Here is a 6,000-nt window from a genome sequence, read left to right as displayed (position 1 = left end):
ATCTTTCGCTGGGCCTCAGTTTCCCCCTCTGGGAGCGGCCCGCCCTGTTTGATTCCCTCTTGAATTCCAGATGCCAGACCTGGCCTGAGGCTGCCAACACCTGGATCCCTGTCCATCCCTGCAGGAGGCAGCAAGTTCCAGAACCCCGTTCTCTCTAGGGTCTGGCAGTGCTTAGCAGCACCTCTGGGGTGCTGCCGGCCCCCTGCACTGCCCCCGCCCCTGTCCCCAAAAGGCCTGAGCAGCTGACACCTTTATGGCTCAGGCCTGCGCTCATAGAGGTGGGTGTCTTGTAAGTTCTAGGCCCAGGATGGTTTTCGAAATGGCCCGGATAGCACAGCAGAGCCTGAACGGTGTGGGAGGGGGACACAGCGTCGACGGGGCACGGCCCCTCTGGTGCAGCCGTGTCATCTCACAGGTAGGAACCTGAGCCAGAGTTTCCGGCTTTTGCACCAGGGCCACTCAGCTCTCATACAAAGACCGAGTCAGCCTCCCGTGCAGACCCCCCAGAACCACCCTGGCTCGTCCAGACCCGAGACCTGACGTCACTGCAGCACCAAGGCTGGAAGAATCAAGACAGGTTCCCTTTTGGGGCCTGGGGCTCAATGCCGGCTGCAGTGCAGGGGGTCACCGGCCAGCGCTGCCCTGGGCCTAGGTCGAGTGAGCTGACATCGTCCGAGGACAGGTTTCCCACGTCCGGCCCAGAACCACCTGTCCCTTGCTCCGGTGAGCATCTATTGGCATGAACTTGCTTTGTAAATATAGAAATAGACGGAGGTGGGGGCCGCCTGGCTGGCTCAGTCAGTGGAGCGTGTAACTCTTGATCTCGGGGTCGTGAGTTCAAGCCCCACATTGGGCATAGAAATTACTTAAAAATAAAATCTTAAAAAAAAAAAAAGAATCGCTATTAGGGTGTGTGTGTGTGTGTGTGTGTGTGTGTGTAGGGGGGTTCTTAGCTCTGTCTGCCCACAGGGCCCAGGAGCAATGACGTCCCAGCAGCACTGAGCACACCTGGTGCCCAGATCTTAGTTTCCAAATTCCATTCTCCTCTAAAAGGAACAAGGGCCTTTTGGAGAAATGGCGGGTTCCAGGGCTGGGGCAGGGAATGCTCCAGATGAGCGTCGACACCGTGAGATGCCACAAAGGAAGGAAGCGTCCACAGAGAGGGAGACACGTCTAAGATACTACTGCCAGATGTGGAAGAAAGAGGCAGTAATGGCAGTAATGGACGGCTCTCTTCATCTGTGGGGTAAATAACCCGTGTTGCGGATAGATGACTGGATACCTAGACGGCAGAGACGGAGTACTGGAATTAGCAAACTTGCGTCTGGCGGCCCACAGATTCGTCACCGATTCAGGCAAGAGTCAACAGCAAGGTCTCTGCTGGGGGCGAAAGCCTGGCGAAAACGGGACATTTGCACAGACTCGGGAAGTTTTGACTAATTATTGTTTATGGACTGTTGAAAATACGAATTAATTAACCTTACGGTGGAGGAACTCGGTAGACGCGATCTTAACCGAGCGATGAACACCGATGTCACCCGCACTGGGGACACACAGACACCGAGTGCCTCCCCGTGTGATGATGCACCAGGAGGCAGATTCTGCCGGGAGCGCAGAAATGGAACCTAATCATGAGGAAACATCAGACAAACCCGAACTGAGGGATATTTTACAAAATCACTGGCCTGGACACTTCAGAAAGATCGCAGTCATGAAACATAAAGACCAATTCTAAAGGTAAAGATTTATTTATCACATTTTTTAAAGTAAGCTCTATGCCCACTATGGGGCTTGAACGCGTGACCCGGAGATCAAGAGTCCCACGCTCTGCCGATCGAGTCAGCCAGGCGCCCCTTTTTATCCCGTTGTAAAAACCGTTATTGAAGGATAGTTGACATACAACATCGTATTCGTTTCAGGTGCACGACATGGTGATGAGACGTTTGTACACATTATGAAATGGCCACCATCCCATCTGTCACCACTCAAAGTTGTTACAATATCAATGACTACATACCCCACGCTGTCCATTCCATCCCTATGTCTTATTTGCTTTGTAACTAGAAGATTATACCTCTTCATCCCCCTCGCCTATTTTCTCTATGCCCCTCTGGTGACTGCCAGCGTGCCCTCTGTATCTGTGAGTCTGTCTCCGTTTTTGGTTTTGTTTTGTTTTTCAGGTTTCCACCTTCCGGGTGAAATTATATGGTATTTGTCTCGCTCTGACGGACTTATTTCACTTGGCATTATACTCTCTCGCTCCATCCGTGATGTTGCAAATGGCAAGACGTCATTTTTTTTGTGGCTGAGTAATATTCCGGTCTGTGTGTGTGTGTGTGTGTGTGTGTGTGGATACACCCCATCTTTATCCATTCATCTATCCATGGACCCTTGAGTTGTTTTCATATCTCGGCTATTGTAGATAACATCACCACAAAGAGAGGACTGCGTGGGTGTTTTCAAATTCGCTTTTTTGTTTTCTTTGGATGAAAACCTGGAAGTGGAATTGCTAGGTGTTAGAGTTCTTCTTTTTCTTCTCCTTCTCCTTCTTCTCCTTCTCTCCCTCCTCCCCCTCCTCCTCCTCTTTCTTCTTTGAGAGAGGGAGAGCACGTGAGCTGGGGAGGGGGCAGAGGGAGAGAGAGAGAGAGAGAGAGAGAGAGAATCCCGAGCAAGTTCCACGATCAGCACGGAGCCCAATGCGGGGGGGCTCAGTCCCACCGCCCTGGGATCACGACCTGAGCCAAAATCAAGAGTTGGGCGCTCGACTGACTGAGCCACCCAGGCGCCCTATGGATCGTACATTACTTCAATTTTTAGTTTTTCCAGGAACCTCCGTGCCGTCTCCCACAGTGGCTGCACCAGTTTACGTTTCTACCACAGTGCATGAGGTTCCTCCACATCCTCTCCAACACTTGTTATTTCTTGTCTATTTGATAACAGTCAATCTGACGGGTGTGAGGTGGTATCTCATTGTGGTTTGGACTTGAATTTCTCCGATGATGAGTGAGGTTGAGCATCTTTTCATGTGTCTGTTGGCCATCTGTGTGCCTTCGTTGGAAATATATCTATTCAAGTCCTCTGCCCATTTTTAAATTAATTATTCGCGGTTTTTTTTTCATATTGAGTCATGTGTATATATTTTGGATGTTAACTCGTTGTCAGATCTGTCATTTGCAAATATCCTCGCCCTTTAAGTAAGTTACCTTTTTGTTTTGTGGATGGTTTCCTTTGCTGTGCAGAAAGTTTTTTTTAAAGTTTATGTATTTTTGAGAGAGAGAGAGTGAGCAGGGGAGGGGCGTCGCGGGAGGGGACAGAGGATCCGAAGCGGGCTCTGTGCTGACAGCAGAGATGCCAACGTGGGGCTCAAACTCACGAACCACTAGATCATGACCTGAGCCGAAGTTGGATGCTCAACCGAATGAGCCACCCAGGTGCTCCCAGAAAGTTTTTTTTTTTAAGTCGTCTCTACACCCAACGTGGGGCTCGAACTCAGGACCCTGAGATCAAGAGTCACATGTTCCACCAGCTGAGCCAGCCAGGCGCCCCAGGGTGCAAAAGCTTTTTATTTTCGTGTAGCCCTATTTGTTTATTTTTGCTTTCCTTAGCCTTGCCTGAGGAGACAGACCCAAAAAATACCACCAAGACCCAAGTCAGAGAAATTACTGGGTTTTTTCTAGGAGCCTTGTGGTTTCAACTCTGACATTTAAGTCTTGAATCCATTTTGAGTTTATTTTTGTGTATGGTGTAAGAATGTGGTCCAAGGTAGTACTTTTAAAAAACATATATACATTTTTAATTTTCTTAAATTTTTATTTATTTTTTTTTTTAAAGGAAATTCTATACCCAACGTGGAGCTTGAACTCATGACCCCGACCGAGATGGAGAGTTGTGCCTTCCGCTGACGGAGCCGGCCAGGAGCCCTCAGCGTATCATTTTCTAAATTCGATTTTGAAAAAGTGACTCTTCTGTCCTCTGACCTTCTGGGTTGCCTTAGCAGTGGACAGCAACATCCAGAGTCCCAGGGCATGCAGGGTCTCAGGGCAGGGGCTAGTGAGCCCAGAAACCCCACGCTCAGCCAGTTGTGCTATCCTGAGCAAGCCCCCACGTTTTCTGGCCTCGGTTTGCCCGTCTGCTAGACAGGCTTTCCCTGGCCCGCCTCCCTCCCTGAATTCCCAGGCGCTGAGCCTGGCCCTCAGACCGAAGTGTAGATCACAAGCTTTCCGAAGCCTAAGTGACGAAGCCACAAGGAAAGAACTGAATTCCAGGTTGAAGGAGACTAAGGAAACACGACAACAAACCCGGTTGGATTCTGGGACTCTAGAAGACTTTTGGGGGGCAATCCGCGACATTCTCCTGGGGCTTGTGGCTGAAGGGTACTGTCGTATCCCCATGAATGTCCTGGTTGTGACTGCCGTGCTGGGGCCACGCGGGGGCTGTCCTCGTTTCAGGAAGTACACGCTCAAGTGTGAAGGGATGACGGGGCTCGCGTCTGCAACTTACTCTCAAATGGTTCAAAACAATAGAATAAGAAAATGTGGTAAGATGTTCGTACGTGGGGGACGTGGGTGAACATCGGGGCTCTTGGTACCGTTCACACAGCTCTTCTGTAAGTTCCAAACTGTTCAAAAGCGAAAAGCTAAAAAAAGGAACCCACCCCGTCCAAGCTGCGGACCGGACGAGGACACAGGCCGACCGGAGACCCGACCAGGGACGAGTGTGGGAAGCGTTTCTGACGTTACAGGTGAATCTCTAATTAACAGCAACAATAAATCCTGATATTGGTGTGCGTGCGATGTGATTTTATATCAACGCTGAATACATATTGCTGTACAATATTTATTTGTTTATTTATGTAATTTGAGAGAGAGAGAGAGAGAGAGCATGAGCGGGGAGGGGCAGAGAGAGAGGGAGAGGATCCCAAGCAGCCTCCACCCTGTCAGTGCAGAGCCGGACGTGGGGCTCGATCCCACAAACTGTGAGATCATGACCTGAACCGAAATCAAGAGTCAGATGCTTAACCAACCGAGCCCCCCAGCTGCCCCTGTGCAAAATATTCATCACAAACATTTGCACACACAAATGACGTTTTAAGTGTTTAGGGAAAAAAATGCCAGTCTCTGGGTCTCTGGAGTTGCTGCTGGCAAGATCGGCGGGCTCCCAGTTGATTCTGTTGCGCACTCAAACAGAGAGCCGTGGGCTCTCCAGGGTCTGCAGAGAAGACAGAGGCACAGCCCACTCCTTGGATTTGCCGGTGTGCTGTGAGCAGAAGTGGGCCTGGTGCTGGGGGGGCAGAAAACAAAGCGGGGACGCCAGCTGCTCGCGGCTCCCAGGCCTCGAGGGGACGGAGTTGAGGTCCCGCAGCACAGGCAGCCGGCAAGGCCAGGGCCCCCGGACCAGAGAGCATCCCCCCTGTTCTCACCTCTTGCATTTCATGCCTGCGGGGGCGGGGGGACCCCTTGTTCACACTCAGTTCACAGCCCCCTCCCCAGCCAGGCCTGGGGCCTACCCCTCCGTCTCTCCGTCTCTCCGCCCAGCTCTGACTCAGGGCAGGAGTGGTGACCTTGGCCGCTCACACTCAGGATTTGGAAAAACCAGGAGAAACTCACTCTGATGTCTGCGGAAGTGAGTTTCTCCAGGGGATCCTGCCTCAGAATCGCTGGTGGAGCCTATTGTGTGAGCTTCCCCGCCCCGCCCTGAACGAAGAGACCAAATTTCCCGGGCAGCGATCTGAATTTGAAACAGACTCTCCTGGGGATTTTTCTGCACCGGAACAGGCGTCTCAGCAGTTAGACTCTCCCTCCCCGGAATTTCCACTTGGGCAGTGACAGAAGCTTATGTGACAATTCCTTCGTGCGGTAGTTTGAAAAAAAAAGATGCTTGCAGATAGCTTGATACACTTTGCACTGCGTCCCCCCAGCCCCGTCCGATCGGGGCTGGTCCCGCTCCCTGGCTTGGCTGCGTCAGAAAAGACCCGCAGCTTCGACCCGGTTCTCTTGGTGC

The sequence above is a fragment of the Lynx canadensis genome, chromosome E1, assembly GCF_007474595.2.
Source record: "Lynx canadensis isolate LIC74 chromosome E1, mLynCan4.pri.v2, whole genome shotgun sequence".
Classification (NCBI taxonomy): domain Eukaryota; kingdom Metazoa; phylum Chordata; class Mammalia; order Carnivora; family Felidae; genus Lynx; species Lynx canadensis.
Note: the sequence above shows the minus strand (reverse complement) of the source record.